This window comes from Octodon degus, unplaced genomic scaffold (assembly GCF_000260255.1).
Source record: "Octodon degus isolate 3935 unplaced genomic scaffold, OctDeg1.0 scaffold00010, whole genome shotgun sequence".
NCBI lineage: Eukaryota > Metazoa > Chordata > Mammalia > Rodentia > Octodontidae > Octodon > Octodon degus.
The window spans coordinates 27,991,108-28,012,766 of NW_004524586.1; the positions used below are offsets into that span (position 1 = coordinate 27,991,108).

A 21,659-nucleotide genomic window follows, 5' to 3' on the forward strand; every position below is an offset into this window, starting at 1 on the left:
TGGTGCTGGGGGATTGAACCGTGGTCCCTGTGCTCTGCCAAGCTTGTTCTAAGTAGGTGCTTTAGACCACTGAGCCATCTCACCAGCCCCTCCATGGCTTTTCTGACAAAGCCAGGCTTGAGTTACAAGCATTATGTGAAAGAAAGAAAAATCCCTCATTTGTGTGTTGGCTGGACACAAAGAGCTCCAGGCCAAGTGCATCTCCTTTTGAGTTCACATCTTAAGGACACTGAGTATGCCTTGGGGAGCTGGCTTCTGCGCCGAGCTCCCTGTTTAGGACCTGCTGTTAGAACGCCACCTTGAGGCTACGGTGCAAGTAGTTAATGCCAGTCACCCCTTGCGAACGAACTGCGTGGAACACGTGCAGCTGTTGGAGCCTACTAGCGCCCAACAGAAGTGTGCGTAATTAAAGGTCGCACTGTTTGGAAGTGGCATCCTGTGTTCAGAGGCAGGACACGCTCCCTCTTTCTTTGCCCTGTCTGCTGTGGTCCACTGAGCCACACCCAGTGACGCGCTGAATCCTCCTGCTGTAGCTCCTACAAGATGATAATGCTCACTTTCAGCAATGTTGGGTGCCACTTGTTCAGTGCACCCATTATTAAAAATTAAAGCCTAGAGTATTACAATTGAATATATTTTTATTAAAACTAAATGTAGAAACAGAAATTCAGTACTAATTAATTTAGTTCATGTTATCATCTAAGGTTATATATATTGTAGCCAAGTGATGGTGGAATGCCCAGTTCCCCACCCAACTGCTGTAGTTTTTGTGCAGCATGAATCAAGTGTTGCATCTGTTCATTTGGTGACATTATGTTTGGCAGTTTAAAATTGGCATGATGGGAATCTTGAAAAAATCTTCAGATGTTGTACAGAAATCAGACATCCGGTTGTTAAATGTCCACCAGCACACTTCTGGGTGTGCCCCGTCCAGTGCTAACATCCCTGTCCCATTTGGGCAGGCAGAAGCCCTGGCTGTGGGGCCTCTTGAAACTGGGCGTGAGGTGGAGGCAGTAGATTGGGCCGACAGCTGCGCTGGGGCTCTGTCTACTCGAAGACCCCTACTGTTTGGTAAATGCAGCCGTTGTCAGGAAACAGACAATGATTACTCTAAAATATACTATTTAAATTATTTCTTTCCTGCCTTAGATTATCTCTATCGTGGCCCACATGGCTGCTTATCCCTGAGCTGCCCCTAAATGTTCCCGAGAGGGAAGAATGGGAGAGGGCTCGGTAGCGTCAGATGTGGGGAGGCGCCCATGGCCACGCTGCAAGAGGGCAGCACTAAGGTAGTGACGAGGCCGGGGGACACAAGGGGCAAGTCTCCATCCTGGGGCCTCTCCAGGCTGGCTGGTGTCACTCACCACTCCGGGGTCAGAGAGCAGTGTGGTGGAGCCCACCGCACCCAGGGACTTCTTAGTTCCTATTTCTCCTTTGTATGGCTTCTTTGGTGCTTCAGGAATAAATCAAATTAAAAGCAAACTTGAACTGCGTCCAAGTTGTCATTATTTCCCGTTCTTGAACTTGGTCCAGGTTCCAGCACTGTATACCCATTAATCAATTTGTGTGCTTTGCATCCCTAAGTTATCATGCTTAGAGCTGTGGACACAAAAGTAATAATTCTTAAGTGGCACTTATACCTCTCACCAAATAAGATCACATTAAGTCCATGCTGTACCAGTTTTAAGAATTTGAACATTGTTTATGGAGGTAATAATTTTAAAAAATAAAATGCACGTATTTTTAATTGTCTTGGCGTTTTGATGCTGTATGGCATCCATTGAATCAATGGCGTAAGTACTTCAGGAAATGAGTAGGTTTCTGCTAGAATCATAATAAATTCATTACTCTGCTTTGACAATCAAATTAGACTTTTTATTTTGCCTTGTGCCTTTGGCAAAACAATAGTCCCGAAGGCTGGATTTGTTAATGGATAAACAAACAGATAAAAAAAATTCCAAAGATTCCCTCTAAATATGTATAGCCATGTGGGACAACTGTGAGTGTGGGGTTTTGCCATAAGCCATAAATAAGAATGACTCAAATTGTGGTGAAAGGAAGGCTATTGGGGGAGTGAGGGCAGAGGGAGAGATTTGCAGGGATGTGGCGGGCAGATGGGACGCTGACTCCACTTCCATTCAGAGAGAAGCCTGAGGCCCAGGGAGGTGTCCAAGTGTATGAGTCTGAGGTGGAATACCCAGGTGCCCACTTGTTGGGCCTGCTTGGGCTCCACAAAGACTCAGGAGAGGGCCACAAATGTGACAGGAGCTGGCAAGGTGGCTGCTGCACTCAGGGACCTGGGAACCAGGAACAATGATATTTGTCTTGGGCTCTAGAGGACACTTGAAGGCTGGGGTTGTGGTCCATGCAGTGGGCCACGTGTGGGTGAAATGAGTCACCAACTGGAGGTGAGAGAGGACCTGAAGTCACTCCTCTACCACCACCCCTTGAGGCCACATGAATGTCCTTTACATTATGCAGTTGTCCCCAGGCATTGATGCTGTCAGCGCATAGGAGGTCTGCCCCAGACTGGCTCTACTCTCATCATGTGGAAACTGCAGAGGAAGGCACAGCCATGCTGCCCCAGGAGCCATGGGCCAAGCACAAGGGCTTGTCCTTCGGGGAAGCCACTGGCATGGATGGCATGGACAGGTCTTCAGGGTCACATCAGACTGTTCATTCAGTGAGGGGTTAGAAAAGTGGGCCAGATCTCCATCTTCTGGGGAGATAGCTCAGTGGTCTAAGTGCCTGCCTGGGAAGCACAAGGTCCGATGTTCAATACCTGGTACCAAAAACCCTAAGACAAAATAGAAAAACTTCCATATAAGAACCTTCAAGTTTGGTAATATAAAGGTTATATGATTTAGGTTAATACACATTACCATTAAGATACATGTCTTCCTTCAAACGTTCTGTGTAGGTTGGTTTATAGATCTCCATCTTCTGTGCTGAGTATCCCCAACTCTTGTGGTCCTCTGGACTCTTGTTTATAGAAAATATACTGGCTCTTACCAGCTGTAGAGATTCTCTCCTCAATCTTCCATTTGCTGACCCTTGCTTCCTCCCCAGGGCTCTGTAGAAGAGACAGCATAGGATGACAGAGAGTTGGATTTGAAGCCAGAGGAGCCAGAGTTTAACTTCCAGGTTTTCACTGGTTATGTGACCTTAGGATTTCCCCTTCCCAAGTCCCAGTTCAACTACCTGTAAAATGGGTCATAATTTCCCTTGGTGGACTTGCGAATTATGGGCATAATTGATATAAAGGACTCAGACATTCTTACCACATAACAGGAGAAGGGTTTCAAATCTCCATCTTAGTTCTGTGCCCCAAAGTTTGTCCACTCCTTTGGTCTTCTGGACTTTTCTTGGCCAATGGGAGTAATTACCATTATTAGTTTTTAAAGTGGCTCTTTGGAAGCATCTGCACTAGGGGTTTTTGGGAGGTATATGGAGCAAGCAGTGCTAGAATCACCTGAAGAAGCAGCTTGATTGGGAAAAAAATTTTAGTTAGCAATGATTGTGCCTTGGATAAACCTCACTGGCTACAATATCACAACTGTGAAAAGCTTGAAGCAGCGTTATTCGCAGGAGTGGTGGGTGGGTGGGTGAGAATAAGTGCCGCCTCACATGGGCTGTGTCAGGTGGGAGGGGCCTGGAAGTGCTATCGTGGATCGCTGGCTGGGCTCATCTAGCTTCTCTGTAGCTGAAGGAGAGAGATAACAGGGCAGCAGCTAGACCTCAGAAGCTTGGTCAGTGCTGCCAACAGGAAGTGTCATCTGGAGGCTGTGAGGCAGGAGAGTGGGACCCACAGAAGCAGGGGACTGGAGGAAGGGACCTCCAGGCTCCTATGGTTTGCTTGGTGACACGGCAGCAGTTGCTGGGGCAAGGCGTGTGTATAAGTTAGATAAAGAATCTATCGCAGTGTTCTCACACGTGCATAGACAGAGCTCTTGGAAGGCGATTGAGTCATGGGAGCAATACAGCTGACATGCTATAAAGAGGTGGAGTCTGGCTAGAGGAGGCAGAGCATTGGGATCATGATCTGGAAAGGCATATTTTGCCTTTCCTGGCTCCTAGCTTCTCTCTCTCTGCTTTCTAGTCACCATTTACATGAACAGCTTTTCTGCGCTTTGCCCCTCTGCCATGCCGTTTCTGCTTTGGAGTCAGTTGAGAATGGTCTGAGACCTCAAGAAAAGTGATCCCAAATGAATCTCCTTGAAGTTCTTAGTGTTAGGTCTTTGATCCAGTGAGGAAGGAAAGTAACTGAGGCAGATCTTGATACTAGGAATGGTACTATTGCTGTAATTGTGCCTGACCATATGCTTGTGGGAAGAATGTAGAAAGGTTTGGAGATGCCAGCTAGATGAGCGATGGAGTGCTGTAAACAGAGTTTGATAAGAGATTCTAGTCAGAGTGCAGAAGATTAGGTTACTCATAAAAGTGTGTAAGGTAAAGACCCGACTCAGGAGATTTCAGTTGGGATAAAGGGCTCCATTGGCACTTGGACTCAAGATCATGTGTGTTATGCTCTGATAGAAAATTTATCTTCATTTTTCTTGCCTCCTTGTGGGAGATTGAGATTAAGGTCAGTGAACTAATTAATCTGTAAAGAAATTTGAAGGCAGCTCAATGTTGAAGTATTGCCAAATGATGTTATCCATATCTACTATGAGAAGCAAAAGCAAAAAGCCAAGCTGAAAAATGGATAATTTTGTTGATGGTCAAAAAGGGAACCCACATAAAATTGGGGCCTATGAAGTTTTGATAGAGAAGAGCTTGGCTACTGGAAAGATAGGCATAAAAGAAGTCACATACTTTGCATCAGGACAAAAGGAAGGGTGCCTTAAGGGCATCCCAGGAATCAGCAACTGCCTCCCCATTGAAGACTCAAGAATCCATAATAAAAGACTGCTTTGAAAAGAGAACCCCAGGATACCCTGCTCCCAAGGGATTCCAGGACATTGTTTTTTCAGGATTTGATTCACAGTGCTCAGCCATATAGACACTCAGAGATCTCTGTAGCCATGATCCAAGGAGGCCCCCCAACTGCTCACACTTCCATCGGATCTTGGCATCATCCTATTGTACTTGTTTTGACAGGCATAGAGAAGTGAATAGTTGTGGGATTAGAAAGGCTTCCACCCAGATTTTAGATGAAGGCCTAAGAGGCCAGGAAGTGTTCCCTCAAGAGGGCAATGTGTAAAGGTGCAAGAGTGAAGCTGAAAGTACAAGAGAGATCCCCACAAGTTGGAGAAGTCAGGAATGTAGAGTTATCTATTAAGGAAATCCAGAGGAGGTGGGCAAAACCAGCTCAAGAGAGAAGCCATGAGGTTGCAGATGACACTGGTACAGGGTAGGCGACCTAAGCCCATTGGAGTTCATGTCTTGCCCTGGGTGCTAGACACAGAGATATAGGACTTAATGTTTGCCCTGCTGTATTTCAGTCTTGCTTTGGTCCTATTCCTTTCCATCTCCCTATTCCTCCCCTTTGGAATAGGAATGTTTACTGAGTGCCATTGTATGTCAGCTGTGACTTTATTTTTTCTTTTTTCAGGTGCTCAGAGCTCAGCATTTTCCCTGAGTCTCAGAGAAGAGTTTGGATTTGGACCTTCCAGCAATGCTGGAATTGTTAGAGCTGTGGCAACTCTTAGAGATGGACTAAATGTATCTTTTTTAAAATGTATTTTGCATAAATAGAGGTCTATGACTTTGGGGGGTGGCAGGAGGGCACTATTATGGCCTAGATCAAGAATGTTCCCACAGAGACCTCATGTGCTTATAGGTGGGATGTTGGGAGGTGCTTGAGTCCATAGAGCTGACTAGCTGTTAGGAGGTGGGGTCTGGCTGGAAGAGGTGGGTCAGCGGTGGCGTGACCTGGAGAGGTGTTGTGTCTTCCTGGCTTTTTGCTTCCCTGTTTCCTGACTACATGATGAGAGCACCCTTTCTTCCACTGTGTCCATCTGCCATGCTATTTTGACTTGGGAGCCAGCTGACCATGGAAAGAAACCTCTACATAAACCTTCCCTGTCTTAAACTGTAGGGATGGGTATTTGTCTTAGTGGCAAAGAAAAAGATAAGACAGTACAGGATTCAGAGGAGGGACTTCTTAGATGCTGCACCTGGGGGGTGGTGTAGCATGGTCTCACCTGGGGTGCATTGTAGTATGGGCTTAGAAAGCACAGAAAATCCATATGGCCCTCGGTCGTGCTTCCCCTTAACAGAAATATCTGGACTGCAAACTCCTTTTCAGAGGGCACATTCTCGGGCAGAGCTGCACCTTCAAAGAAGTGGAAAGGTCTCTTTTCTTCTAGAAAAACATGAAGGGTGCCATTGTCATTTCTCTTTCCCAGGGACTCACGGACATAGGTGGAGGGGCATGAAGTATAGTGCTGGAACTTAACCAGAGTTTCTGTTCAGTGGATCTGTGTCTTTCTTTCTTTCTTTCCTTTTTTTTTCTTTTCTTTCTTATCTGGCGGTACCGGGGAGTGAACTCAGGACCTTGCACTTGCCAGGCAAGCACTTATTCTACTGAGCTATCTCCCCGGCCCTGCATTTCTATTATGTTGCCAAATGATGTCTACATTATTGCTCCAGGGGCCCACGTTGAGAACACTGAGCTAGGTCTCTGACCAGTGTCTTCTAGAGCTTCACACTATGCTCTCTAGCAGCTGTTGTTCATCTGCATACCTATGTCACTGTTAATGGTGCTCAAGATCAGAGAGGGAGGGGGGCCTGGTGGTGCATGCCTGCATCCGAAAGCTGGGGAGCCTGAGGCAGGAAGATTGCCAACAGTTCAAAGGCAGCCTAGGCTACATAGTGAGTTCAAGGCCAGTGTGGACTATGTAGCAAGACTCTATCAAAAAAACAAAAACAAACAAGATCAGAGAAGGTAAGGCAGCTGCTTGAGGTTACTCAGCTCACCAGTGGTAGAGTCATAGGCAAGATCTACCTGTTTTAAGTCTTCCATTCTTTTACCACCATGCCTTGTGCTCTCCCTTTAGGAACTGGCCTGGTACCCACTCGAGTGCAGTTAAGGGAGGCAGCTCCCGCTGCCCTCCTGATGCTTGTTCCTGACTCACTTCATCAGTCACCAGTTTTCCAAATTATAGTTTTGCTTACAAATGTGAAACATGAGCACTGTGGTGTGGACTGTCTTGGCGTGGCCCTGGGTAAGAGCACCTACGGTCCCTGGGGCAGCCTACCCAGACTGGACTTGACCTGGTGGGACAGCCACTCCTCTCGGCTCTTTGTTTCTAGAGTCTTAGGGTCCCTGGGGCCCCCTTATTTCCCTCTGGCTCTAGGCTCTGGACCCCTATTAAGCATGCTGGCAGCTGAGATTCCCCAGGGCAGGATGTACTCCTTCCGAACAGTCCTCTGGGGGCCTCTCTGTGAATGCTCTGGAAGTGATTCAGCCCCAGGCTTGCCCTCTTGGACAGCTTAAAATATTTTATTTGCTCCTCTTCCTTGTCAGCTCCCAGGAGTTTCATCTCCACTGGCCAGTCTCTGACCTCAGACCTCAGTGCTAGGCTGCTTCCTGACTTTCTGGTTTTGGCCTCAGTCTCTGATATCTCGTGGGGCTTCAGCCCTTCCTTGTGTCCCTGCTCGATCTCTCCCGGCACTGCTTGCCTTGTCTTATTTCTTCTGTGCCTGGGTCTCTGTTTCTGGTGGTGAGTGGGGTGATCCATGCAGGCTGGGGGGAGGGGAGGGCAAAATGGGTGGGGCCTTGAATTTTGGAAATAGGAGTTCTCTTGGTTCTTCCGAGCTGGTAGTAGCCTCTGTCAGCAACTTCGCCAGGTGGCCTTGCTCCCCTCCCTCTGAGGAGCCGCCTGGGACTTGCAAACCAGCCTGTGGAACACTGCTGGGAACGGGAAGGCCCACTCCAACCCGACTTCCCACTGCCCCTCTTCTGAGTACAGAAGAGCCCTGGTGGAAAGCAGGGCTTCTGCCTATTCACACCTCCCCGGGAGAGGGAGGTGCCTCAAGGCGCCTCAGGGCAGGCTTTCATGTGTGGAGGTTTTTGTGTTTTAGCCAAGGGAGAGGAGTCTGGGCTCCTTCTCCCCCCAAAACAGAAGACTGCTCTTAGTACTCTGGGAGGGAATGGAAGAGCCAGGGGAGGTGGGAGGGGGTGAAGCGGGGCGGATTGTCTGGGATACCCCACAGCCAGGTAGGCCCCTAGGACGGTGGGACCTCTGTGAGATCTCTGCCGCTCTGTTACCAGCTTCTTCTGTGCCTCACACCCTGCTATGCATACACCTTGCAGCCACAAGGGCTCTGCTTCCTGCTGTCCCACCGCTAGGTGCACCCTTCTCTGTCCCCCTCACACTGCTCCAGACCCAAGGAGGGCATCTGATTGGCCTAGCCAGTGACAGCTACCTGTGACCTGACTGTCATCCAAGCCTCTGATTTGGTCGCATCACAAGCACACCGGGGCGGGGTAGCCTCTGGACAGGACGCCCCATGTCTGCACCTTCTGCCCTGGGCGTAGCACTGCGGGGTGTAGCACTGCGGGAAGACTTTCTTCCAAGGACTAGCTGTGCACACCATCAGTAGCACTCACAGGGGGCCGCAGGGGCAAAGTCTTGGTAGTTCAGTGAGAATTGGGTGTCCCTGCTCTGTTTATTGCCGCTGGGTGACCGCACCAAGTCACCAACCTCTCTCAGCCTGGGTCTTCTCGGCACAGCATAGGGATCGCACTGTGTCCTTCCTCAGGATTCTTCTGATTAGTGTGCCGGCTCCTGGGCTTTTGCACTTCACCCTGAGTGGGACAGGCGGGGGGCTTGAGCTTGGCTCCACCTTGAGTGACCTCGGCGCTCTGTGGCCACCAGCTGCTTGAGCTTTCTCCCAGAGAGCTGATGCCCTATTGAGAATACTTGAAATGGAAGGTGCTCAGAATTTTAAACATAAGAAACCGAGGTCTACATTTCTTCACATTTTCTTTCTTTTTTTTTTTTATATTTATTTATTTTTATTTATTACATTTATTTATTGTGTGTGTGTGGCCAGCTCAGCCCACCAGGGGGCGGGTCTGGCTGGCATGTGGTGCTGGGGATCGAACCGCGGTCCCTGTGCTTTGCCAAGCTTGTTTCAAGTTGGTGCTTTAGACCACTGAGCCATCTCTCCAGCCCCTCTTTCTTTCTTTCTTTCTCCCGTCTCCCGTCTCCCGTCTCCCCTCTCCCGTCTCCCCTCTCCCATCTCCCCTCTCCTGTCTCTCCTCTCCCCTCTCCCCTCGCCCCTTCCTCTATTTTAGTACAGGGTCTCACTATGTAGATCAGACTCGCAGTGATCTGCCCATGTTCAGCCTCCCTAGAGCTGGGATTACAGGTGTGCAACACTATGCCCAGTCTCAATTGCTGTCTCAGCATGCCCCAGGGGGTGGTGCACTTTCTTTAAAAAGCAAATTATTGTGAGGATCAAAGCTTTAGAGAATAAATGGTGTGTGAGGCGCTTATTCTCCTGCCATCATCTTTGGAGCTGTTTTGTGCATCTCCAGGGGAGTTGATAACTGAATCAATAGCCATTTTGCTGTAATTTATTGAGCTCTATTGCCTAAACCTAATTAGCATGTTTCTGAGCCATGATTCTCTCTGTACAGCTCCAAGATCTGCTGTTAGGATGGGAAAATTGATAGCATAGCTGTCCTGGGCTGAGCAAATGTCCAGGGTTAGGGTGGCAGTGGTAGGGGAGGCAGCTGGGCGACCTTGATGACAGTATCCTTCAAGGTAAAAGTAGTGGCAGACAGGATGACACAGTTCCTGTGGACAAGTTCCCAGTGCTTTGGTTATCCCAGCCCCAGCTCTGGCAATGGAAGACTCTGGTAATCTATGCTAGAGGCCCAACCAGCCCTCCACGTGGCTGCTGGGAGAGAATCCCAAGCCTGTGCCCAGGGATGCCATTCCTTAGGTTTGTTTGATTGCTAAGAGGGGCTATTTAGGAAGGTTGGTGGCCAAATCATGGGGAGGCGATGACCAGTGCTCAGTGAGGAGACCTGGTAGTAACCAGGCAAAGGGATTCTCAAGGGCAGAGGACTTGATAGTCTGATTTTTATTTTTATTTTTTTTCCATAATTTTATTGAGAAACAAACAGCAATGAGACAGTTTCAAATCAAATTGGTAGGACAGTTCCAATAATTAACACATAGCATACTCTCTTCTTAGTGATTAATTGCTGTACAAGATGCAGACGTGATATCTTATTTACAAACACTAGTAGAACAAATCCCTCTATTCATTAAGAGAATGTAACTATATATCTATCCTAACCATTTTGAATACACAGATACGAAATGGACATTCATCTGTATCCCCTTTTTTGTTTAGTTCTGTCATTTGAATATTATAGGTGTGGTGTGGGGGCTGGGGAGATGGCTCAGTGGAATAAGTGCTTCCCTGGCAAGCGCAAGGGCCTGAGTTCAATCCCTGGTTCTAAAAAAAAAAAGAATATTATAGGTGTGTAAACTCAGCAAAATATTCTAAAAGAGTCTGGTAGCCCATAATAGTATTGGGTCTTCCGCCTGACTGGCAATGTCAGGAATTGTTGACCTGAGTCCCCTACAGCTCAACATAACACCATGACTTTACTCCTTATACTTCATTTTTATATTTTTCTGCTGGATGGTTAAGACCAAGATAAAGCAAGACCTATGCAATAAAAGTTGTAGCTTTTGGATCTGTTAAGGTCAGTGAAATCCCCTCAGGGTTTATCCTGAGATCCTGTACCTCAGATTGTAGAACCTTTGTCAGTGTCAGTTATGTGGATGAGCCACAGCCATTGCTTGACCAGTGTGCTCTCTGTGAAAGCCTGAGAGAATGTTTTCTCTCCATGTGACTCTCCTTAGGCACACTCTACATCATTGCTCACTTTCCTCTTTGGCCCCATAATCTCCTTGATCAGAAAATTTGGGACACTATTGAGTTACATGATGTTACAGTACAAGTTCTCATTTGTCCTGAGCCTTAATTGACCCTGGAAGGCTAGGGCCAAAATGTTGGCTTTCCTGGCAGCCCTCCTTTTTCTCTAATTTTGGTCTGCAAACTTAGGTTGTTAACCCTCCAGAAGAGAAGCTTATTGTTATTACCATACAACCTAGGCTGTTAAGCTTAACCTCACTATCTGTCTGAATATCAAACATCTTAGGCATAACATGGAATAGGTATTTTTCATCAAGTATTGATATGTTAAATTTTAAGTCCTTACAGAATATAAAGAAAAAACATTTAAAAAATTAAAATATATTTTAAAAATAGGCATAAAGAGTTATATAATTCTTATATTTACACATAAGTCCAGAAATCTAACCATACACAACCTTGTAGCAAGACAGTCCCGCAACATTCCTTTTCCTGTCTCCTGCCTTCATTCACCACCCCCCAATAGTCTGATTTTTATGTCATGGTGCTCGGTGCTGGTTGTCACCCATGTCCCCAAGCCTGGCCTGCGTGTCTGTTCCCACAGAGCAGGAACATGTGGGGCTGGGCAGAATGGCCAAGTGCAGTCTCACAGGTCAGCCAACGCAGGCAGGATCGTGTATCCTGAGGGACAGAGAGGGCAGTGGAGCAGCACTGGAGTCCGAGGAAGCAGAGCGATGGGTTCAAAGGTGGCTCATGCTTGCCCTGGAGTGGGGAGCCGTGCAGGGCTCCGAGTCATGGTGACTCCAGCAAGCTGCTTTTCAAAATACTGAAACATAATTTACATAACAAAATTCGCCATATTCAAGTGTATAATTAGGTGGGATTCCAGTATGTGTACTCTGCTCCACAACCATCACCGCTGTATAATCTGAAAATATTTCCCCCATCCCAAAGAAAAAGTTGGTGTCTCTTCCCTCCAATTCCTCACCCCACCCCCTAGCTCTGTGGCTTTGCCTCACTTTGACATTTAATAGAAATTGGACCATACAGGATGTACTACTTTCAAGGTTTATTTCTTTGTGTTGCAACACGTATGACATCTTTATTCCTTTCTCTGTGGCATTGTCTTGTATGGACAGAGCACATTGTATTTATCCATTTATCTGTGGTGGGCGTTGGGCTGTGTGCACCTTTGGGCTAGTATAAGCAACACTGCCGTGAACTACATATTATTGTGAAAGTCAAATTTTCAGGGTTTTTTTCCTTTTTCTTTTTTTCTTGTATTTAGGACAGGGTGTACAGGGTCTCACTGCATAGATCGGACTTGTGGTGATCCTCCTGTTTACAGCCTCCCAAGTGCTGGGATTACTGGCACGTACCACCATGCCCTGTCTCAGTCACCACCGCCATGTCAGTGCGCTCCAGGGGCTGGACTGGCATGGCAGGCCAGGGGATTGAACTCCCAGCCCCTGGGTCTGCCTAAGCAGGTGTTTTAATCCGCTGAGCTATTTGGCCATCTCAGGTTTTCAGTTCTTTGGATGCATACGTAGGAGTGGAGCTGCAGGGTTACTGGTTCATTTTATGTTTAACTTTTCAGGGACTGTCAGGCCTTTCTGATGGGTTGCTTTTATGAGATTGGGGGATACCAGAGTTTAAAAGAGGTAATTATTCTCTTTTGGAAGAAGGCAGGATTGAGGACTTGCGAACCAAGAGGGACCCCTACAAAGCCTGAGGGGAAGAACCTATAGCTGGGCTGTTCTTCATCAGCCCCAGCTGGAACCAGGCCTGGAGGGTTGGGGGAAGAGCAAGATCTGCAGGGAACAGCCTGGGGTCCGGGACAGGGATGCCACATGCCGGGCAGAGGCAGTCTCCTGCCTGAGATTTAGGTTAAAGCCCTTGATGGGCGGGGATTTCTGAGCCAACCGGTTTTTTGTAGAACCGGGGATTAAACTCAGGCCCTTGCACTTGCCAGGCAAGCACTTATTCGACTGAGCTATCTCCCAGCCCAACTTGCTTCTCTATGGTCACCTAACTCACTGGTAATGGTGCCGTGCTCACTAGCAGCCTCTCCTCTCGTCGTAGGTTTCTGCAGACAGGTGCAGTGCTGCAACCACTGTGGCCCATCTAGGCTGCCCTGGCCTGCTGGGAGCTGCACCAGCTTTGGGGCTGACCCTTCATTCAGCAGCTCAGAGAAGCGAGGAAGGCACGTTGTTTCCTCTCTGTCCTGCCATGGAGGTGCTCAGCCAGAGCAGGGCAGCCTGGTTCTAGCAGGTCTGATGAGTGTACTCTATGGTGTTCCTCTCTGCTGATTGACTTGGAGGGAAAATGCCCCTCCATTCTCTTACAGGGCCTCCAGCCCTTATTCCCCACCTTTTCATCTAGGGTCAGGAGCAGGGGCAGACACAGCAGGCGCCAGGAGGGCTGCAGCCCTCTGCCTTCCATGCCCTCAGCAGACTGTCAGCCTGATGGATCTTTCTGGGGATGACTGGTAGACACACCCAGAAGTTCCCAGGGGTCCTGTGTGTGTGTGTCAGTGTTAGCTTTTTCTTTGTAAATCCCTGGCATTTCATTTAAAGGAAGTCTGTCTACAAAACCAGTAGCTTATTAAATTTTGAGGCCAGAACAGATGAGAGACGTTTTAAACCAAACATATGTGAGCTGTGTTTCTTGCATCTAGCAAGAGTGGTTTTGAGTAGAAACATGATTAAAAGAATGGGACTCCCATGAGCCAGGCCAAGTTGGCTGAATGGTGGGGAGGAAATGACAATCTGTGTTAATTTTTTATGTCATTTCTAGGCATTTAAACCACTAAGGGAGCAAAGGGCTTTCTTCTGAATACCCTCAAGAAGAGACTCAGGCAGTCAGGGGAGGGCCCGGGGGCTGGGGCAGACTTGTTCCTTCCTCTCTTATAGACCATGTGCTGAGAGGCCTGATAGCACATCCCAAGAAGCTTGGGAGGACTGAGGGTAGTCATGTCACCCGGGAATGTATTTTGGCTCCTCTCCAAGCCAGCAAACGCATTCCTTCCAGGTAGGGTGACCAAATGTAGACTACACTCTGTGTCTTCTTTTGTACTTCGCTTCTTTATATAATATTACATATCCAGGAAAATCTCCCACATCAGTTCATAGGAGTTTTCTTCACTCATTCCTGTGGATACACAGGGTTTTGTTGAATGGATGTACCATAGCTTGTGTTCAGCTTATCTCTGAGTAACCATTTGTGTGGTTCCAATGTTTTGTAGTTACACATCATTGTGTGATAACAACCTTTTGCATTCTCATTCATATTGGTATATTGATTCCTGAATGTGGGACTGCTGGATCAAAGAATACGTTCACATCCAGGTATTGCTTCCATAGGGCACTAGGTGGCATTCCCCAAAGTCAATTATAAAGGACTTCAGCATGACAGAGGCCCACCGGTGGTCCTGTGGGACTCAGCCCGGTGCTGGGCAGTTCCTACCATTGCCTCATTGGTGACTCAGTGGGTCCCCTCAGTGCTGAGATCTTACCAGTGCTTTTGCTTTCTTCACAAAAGCCTGCTGTTTCCCTAGCTTCCAACCAGTGACTTTCATAGTTCATGGTTATTTCGGACAAAAATAAGCTGACTTTCTTAGAAAACTGCAGATGACCTTTTCCTACTGAGCTGAATCTCTTAACCCAGAAAAACTCCTGGTCTGGAGCACATTTTGTACAAAGAGAAAGAAAAATGACCCCTTTGTGTCTTCCTGCGGATGGCCCCAATTTGGGACTTGGGCCATCTATGGCTTTGCCCGGGCCCAAGGCCCCTGGTAGAAGGTAGCCAGCTCTAACCTAATTCTTAGAAGCTGAGGCCATATGGCATGGAGGGACTGCAGCGTAGCACACTGCACAGGCAGGTGTAATATATGCATAGGAAAGAGGTCTGCAGAGATTGTTATCCGACGCCACACTAGTATCTGTGGGTGGTATCTTCACAGAGATTCTAGTTTCTTCTTTACTTTTGTTACTTTTGGTTTTTCAGTACTGGGGATTGAACTTGGGTCCTTGCACTTGCCATGCAGGCGTTTCTGCTGCTGAGCTATCTCCCTGATCCTTGTTGCTATCTTTTTTTTTTTTTTTTTTTTTTTGGACTGGCTCAGCCCACCCTGGGGGTGGGTCTGGCACAGCATGTGGTACCCAGGATCAAACCATGGTACCTGTGCTTGCCTAAGCTCGCCTAAGCAGGTGCTTTAGTCCACTGAGCTATCTCGTTGGCCCTGTTGCTATTTTTTGTTATTTGAAAATGATCATGTTTTACTGGTGGGTCATTGGAAAATATTTTATTTTAAAATATTAGCTAAGTGCTTGCTTGGGCAACACATGTACTAAAACTGGAATGATTAGCATGGCCCCTGTGCAAGGATGACACGCAAATTCGTAAAGCATTCCATATTTAAAAAATAAAATAAAATAAAATATTAGCTGCAAGGTTACTGTTCTTCTCCTGGTGCCCATGTGCCATGAAATAGGAAAATCAAATAGGTCCATTGAGAAGTAGCAAGTTTCCACCAGACGTGAGTTCACATGAAATACTGAGTTGGAAGTACCCCTCCCTCCAACAGGATGGATCTGTCTCTCCTGACAGCCGTCCTCATCAACCACGTTCTCTGTGCTTCTGCACAGGCCTGGAGCTGTGTTAGAGGTGACTGTGATGCCGCTTCTGTCTCTGCGATGGCAGGTGAGTGTTGGAGACAGACATGCAGAAGTCACTGCTGAACAGAAAGGGAGAAAGGACCTAGACAGGAGAGGATCAGCTCTGGCCAAGGTAGGGGCAGGGGCCAATGATTCCCAGGGAAGGCTTCCTGCAGGGAACCAGGGATGTTCAGCCGAGGTGTGAAGGAACAAGAGGAATTTTAAAGGTGAAAAGGAGGCTGTGGTTAGGAGTTGATTTGCAGTATGTATGAAAATGTGGGCCTTTGAGATGCAGAGGCTGTGAGGAGGAGAGGTCCTGGGTTAGGCCAAACCAGATGCTAAGAGCATGGGTCCTATGACTCATCCAGTAGGGGCTGAGCAGGAAGTCCAAGATTCAGAAAAGGAACAGGCCATGATTCAGTTTGCATCTTATTAAGAAACATTTTGGCAGCAGTGTAGAAAATGGGTTGGGGTGAGGGTTTAGGACTAGTGCCAGGGAGACCAACTGACAGACAGATCTGGGGCCTGATCCAAGGATGTGAACGTGAGTACCCGAAGAGGGCCTGGCAGCCTTCAGGATGGGACAGTGAGGTGGTGAAGGAGGCCGAGGTGCTTCCTCTACCCCACCAGCTACCTGGACTCAAGTTGAGCTCACAGTTGAACGGGCTGTGGGTATTCAGAGTCTAGCACAGTGCCTAGCCTGTAGGAGGAGCTCAGTGAATATTTGTATATAACCCATAAAAATCCTGGCTGCGGTTCAAGCCAGTTTAGCACAATGTTGCATTCAATAAGCATCAGTACATCCCAAAATAGTTGAGAGCAGATTAACTTTTCTGTAGTTTCTCAAGAAAATACCAAGGGTGACTATCCAGTAAAATTTCACAAAAGTCCTTTGTTTCTTATTCTGGCCCATCCTTCTAGCTTATATTCATGTAGCGCTCTGCAACATTTCTCTTCTGAAATTTGCAGATTTTCTTAAGTGTTGTTCTTCTTTGCTTCTCACCATTGCTTTTTTGATTGTTTTTAAACATTTGTTAATTTAAAATTTTCACCCATAAGAGCTACCATTCCTTTTCTCATGTATAGCCACCAGCCCCCGGCTTTTCTGATTGTACATGTATTTTAGTTACATTTTTCTTGCTGGAATAAGATACCTGACACCCACCACTTAAAAGAGGCTCACAGTTTCAGTAGTCTCAGTCCATGGTGGGCAGGCTCCAGCACAGAAATGATGTGGTGTAGGGATCTGGTGGAGAAACGTTGCATATGTCCTAGCAGTCAGGGAGCAGAGAGAAAGTGGAGACCCGCGGAGGTAGTCAGACCTTTCCAGGTCAGACGCCCAGCGGCCCAATGCCTAATAGCACGTTTAGAGATGACCTCAATAGGATTAATCCACAGACGAGTACAGCAAGCCCTTGATCCAGTCAGCTTCCGAAAGCCCCACCTCTGCTTGTTCTACATCTGAACCACAACAGCATGCTTGCGTGTGCTTTCTACCTTGTCTCCACTAATATCATGGAAGTCAAGCACGAAGCATGACACATGAGCATCCTTTTAGGAGCAGGAAGAGAGAAGACTGCACACATTTATCATTTAATATCATTTACACAATTATTATGTGAATAAGTAAGCCACTGTTTGCAGCAGATACCGAGGCTGTTAATTTCTTGCATTTTGTAGCACTGATCGACTAGAAAATACTTTCACAGATTAAGTGTGTACTCAAACAACCCTGTGATGCTGTCAGTATATTTGTTTCAAATAAGAAAACTCAAGTGTACAGAGGTGATGTGATTTATTTTTATTTTTTTGTAAGACTGGGCCCTTTTAATGTTTTTACAGTTTAATAAATAGTTTTCTTGATGAATGTAGTCATGGGAGTTGTTCAGCAGTATTCAAGTTACGGTTTTCCTGATTGATCTATAGTCTTCAATAAATGTAAGAAGTTATTGTATGGAACATCTGTCAAACTAGTAAGACTGCATTGATGCGTCCATCATTTTCAGGTTTGTTGGTTGTCCGGGCATATTTACCCTAAAATAACCTTGCCTCCTTGTGTCACGAGGCCCAACTCGCTCACACTGACTTCAGTCACTTCCTTTGGTAATAACACTCAAAGCTGTATACCGTGGTGATGAAGGATTCTTTTTCATACCAAGTATTGGCAGGCAAAAGGTGGCTTTCAGTTTAGGTTGTGCTACATGGGCCTTCTTAAAGTGTAAGCCCTTTAGCCTAATGAATCTTTCATATTTAGGTGGTTTTTTTGTAAAGCCATCTCCAACAAAGCAGACTTTAGTAACCATCCTCTTCCATGCCTTCTTTTTTCTCTTTCCAGTTTGAGTGACTTTTATTTTATTTTATTTTTAAATTATTATTATTATTATTATTATTATTATTATTTTGTATTTTTTAGGGAAAGGTCTATAGGGTGTTCAGGGTCTCACTACTAGATCAGACTCGTAGTGATCCGTCTGTTTACAGCCTCCCAAGAGCTGAGATTCTAGGCGCGCGCCACCATGCCCAGTCTCAGTTGCCTTCTCAGTGTGCCCTAGTGGCGGGACTGGCATGGCAGGCCTGGGGATCGAAGCCCCAGCCCCTGCATCTGCTTGCAGGCACTTTAATCTGCTGAGCTATTTGGCTGGCCCCTTTGAATAATTTTTAATACTTCTGCTTCTCCTTGGGCATGAACTTGGGGCAGAGGAACTTCCCATTTTCCTGCCTTTTCTTTTCATTTTTGTTTAGTCATGTTAGAAAGTACTTTTGCTCGAGACTGTCCTTCTCTGTCCAGCAGGTAGGCAGGTACTGCTCCTTGTGGAGTCTTTTCATCTTTCTTGTGTTTGGTGTTTCTCTTTTTATGCATCTTGATAGTCTTCTTCATTTGTATTTTTCTCCACATGGCACTAGTTGTAGTAGAGCTTAGCCTTTAAGCCAATCTTTTTTTTTCCTTCTTTGAACATGCATGAGCCTCTTGATTTTCCTTCTTTTTTTTCTCATGGTAATCCAAGCGGTACCCGTAGCATTTATGGTATAATTTAATATATTCCTTCTGTGGCGTGATCACAGCAGCAGAGCCACCAGAAGTGGCCTCAGGTGTGCAGAGAAAAGTCCTAACTTTGGGGTGTCCCAGATGCATGCAGTGATGTGATCTAGAGTTTGGTAATTCCACTGAGCAAGTTGATAGTGACTTATGAGTTGGGGTTTATTTTTAGGAGCTGTAACTGCAGTGAGATTTCTAGTGTTGGATGTGCTTTCTGCCAGTCCCTGCTGGGGATAAGGAGATCCCAGGGAATGATTGATCAGAGCTGTTGAGTGAGTTCTTCAAGGTCACATATCCAGTGAGATGATTGCTGAAAATCCACACTGGGACTCTGGACTCCAGGTTCTGCTCTCCTGTGTCCTGCCCCAGGCTGCTACCAGCCCAGCAGAGTGGGCCTGCAGCTCCGAGCACCCTTGAGTCTGATGGGCTGCTGTGAGTTCTTTGGCTACAAGCGATAGAGATAGGATCTGGATATTGAAACTAAGAGAAAGTGCTAGAAGGACATGGGCAGTTCACAGAATCATGAGAAAAGCTGGAGATGGGTGGTTGCTCATGAGAAAAGGTGATGCTTTGGAGCAGGAACCAGTGCTACTGTAGCCTAAGAACTATGAGGTGGTGTAAGCCACAAATATCTGCCTCGGGAAATGCTTTTCACCCTGAAAACAAACTATTAGTGCTGTCAAAGCCACCCTAGCTCACTCAGCCTCCATCCTTTCTTATTCCTTGCTGAAAGAGCCCCAATTTCATTCATCCTCATGAAAGATGAGCCTGTCTCAAGTTCGGTCTAAAATCAGTAGGAGGTGACATGTATTGGCCCTTGCTCTGTGGCTGCGACTTTCCATGCACTTATACTAACTGGTATAATCTTTATATTCATCCCTATAAAGTAAATATAGCTACTTTCCCTAGTTTATAGACTGAAAAACTGACATGTACATTGTGCCTTCGGTTATGCAACAAGAAATCAAGCCCAGGCAGGCACTCTTACCCCTGACCTGAACTGCCGCCCTTCCATCCTACCTGATGAAGCTAGCATGTTGCCATCTTTCCTGTGAAGGAAGGGGGGTCTGGAGGAAGAGCAGGGAGATGGGCAGAGCTGCCTACACAGGTGTCCTCCGTGTGGCCCTAGGTGAGCAATTCCTAGTGCCCGGGGCCTGATCCTCAGCCTTGTCATGTAGGCCTTGGGGACCCAGCTATTCAAGGGCTGCTTCTATCTGGTGAGTTGCGGTGTTAACCTGCTCGTGGGATTCAGGTATGATCTAGGACACCAGCGTGCTGACTTCCATGTTTAGTCTTTCTCTGTTGCTAATAGGGCAGCATCACAGGCTGAGTACATTATTAAGAAAAGAGAATGTTGAGCATGAGGTGCAGACTTGTAATCCCAGAACTTGGGAGTGAGACTGAGGCAGCATGGTTATTGCAAGTTTGAGACCAGCCTGGACTGTAAAGTGAGCTCAAGGCCAGCCTGAACTGCATAACAAGACCCTATCTCAAAAAGACAGACAGACAGACAGACAGACAGACAGACAGACAGACACAGAGAGACAGACAGAGAGACAGAGACAGAGACGAGAGAGAGACAGAGACACACACAGAGAGAGAGAGAGAGAGAGGCAGGGGTCATATCAGGGAATGGCCTGCTTGCTGGCAAAGTTTTGAGGTGGTGCAGGGGCGTCCTCTGGTAACATACAGGCAGGTAATGTCTGCGTTTTGGCTGCGTTCTTCTTAGAAAGCTGGCAGGATTCACTCCCAGGGCCCGTGCCATGACCTTGCCTATTGCCTAGTAGCACTCACCTCCCCAAGGCCCTGCCTCTAAGCACCACAGATGGTTTCTGTCTTCTTCATACCTCAAGATAGAGATCACATTTCAACACTGAGTTTTTTGGAGGGGCAAACCATATCCAGGTCATATCATATGGAAAATCCAAGAGTCTTGAAGGGTCTCCTCCCACTTGTGGGCTCCCTTCCCCCCAGGCCTTACTGTAACAGAGGCTCCCCGGTTCCCACTCTGAGCACTGGAGTGGACGATGTTGGTCAGCGCCCCAGACTTGGCTACCAATCTTGAAGAAGGTACTGAACATTTCCGAGCTCAGTGTCCTCGTCTGTACCGTGAGAGCAGCACTCTGACCCATCCCGAGGGTCACTGTGAGATTAAGCCTGATCTACATGAGTTACCTGCTCTGTGGAGAGGTCCTAACACCTTGTCAGGGCGCAGGAGGCGTTAGCTTTTGCTACTGGCGCAGCTTTCCCTCTGCACTAGCCCAACCTTGATCCCTCCGAAGCTGTATTTTCTTGGTTTTTGTCTCTCCCTGGAGACTCCAATCTCCTTCCGGGAAGGGACCCTGTTTTCTTGCCCTCGCATTTATCCTCAAGGCCTGGGACATAATAGGTCCCAAGCATGTGCTGCTTCTAGCATACAAATCCGTGAATGGTCAAGTGAACTCCCACCACTGGACCTGTGAACCCCTTGAAATGGCCAGCAAGTTGGAGCATTTATCAGAGAATGCAGTTCGAGACCAGGCTGAGAGCTGAGTGGGCCTGGCCTCCGTGGGTGGGGCCTGAGGGTGCGTGCGCAGGCCTTCCAGCAAGCACGCTCGCTCGGGAAGGGCAGCTGTGCTGAGCTCACTCTTGGAGCCTCAGAAGGTCCTTTGTGGGGACTGACATTTCATGTTCAAATGGGAAATTCCTTGGCCCAGCCCTCAGCAGCCCCTAGCGTGACCCCCGTGCTGGCGCTGATCACAAGGATTCGCGGGAGCTTGTTTGCGGCTGACTTCAAGCGCACAGTGGCTAGTTTGTTTTGAGAACGGCTTTGATTTCTGGACAAAATTTAGGAAGAGAGGGAGGCACAAAAGCAATGATAAAGCCTTAAAGGAAGCTTGGACAAGACAAAAGCCCCCTTATTGTCTTTTTTTTTCAAAGTTTTATTGATAAACAGATAGCAATGAGACAGTTTCAAATCAAATCGGAAGTACAGTTTCAACAAATGATACACTGCATATATTCTTCTTAGTGGTTAATCGCTGTACAAGATGCGGACTTGTGATCCTATTTACAAACACCATTAGAACAAATCATTCTATTCATTAAGAGAATGCAACTATATATCTATCCTAACCACT

General features: G+C 47.1%; 1 protein-coding gene and 1 pseudogene across 3 annotated transcripts in view; both read left to right on the forward strand.

The window, feature by feature from the left end:
• Window positions 1-21,659, forward strand: part of Hspa12a (heat shock protein family A (Hsp70) member 12A) — a 170,848-nt gene that overhangs the window by 68,397 nt on the left and 80,792 nt on the right. The window contains exon 1 of one of the 3 annotated variants that reach the window (XM_023709005.1): window positions 7,653-7,667. The exons of the other annotated variants lie outside the window; for them this stretch is intronic. The gene's annotated coding sequence lies outside the window, so the exon portion shown is untranslated. Of the gene's footprint in view, window positions 1-7,652; window positions 7,668-21,659 lie in introns of those variants that run through there. 3 annotated transcript variants of the gene reach the window in all.
• Window positions 15,173-15,268, forward strand: LOC111815054 (annotated as a pseudogene).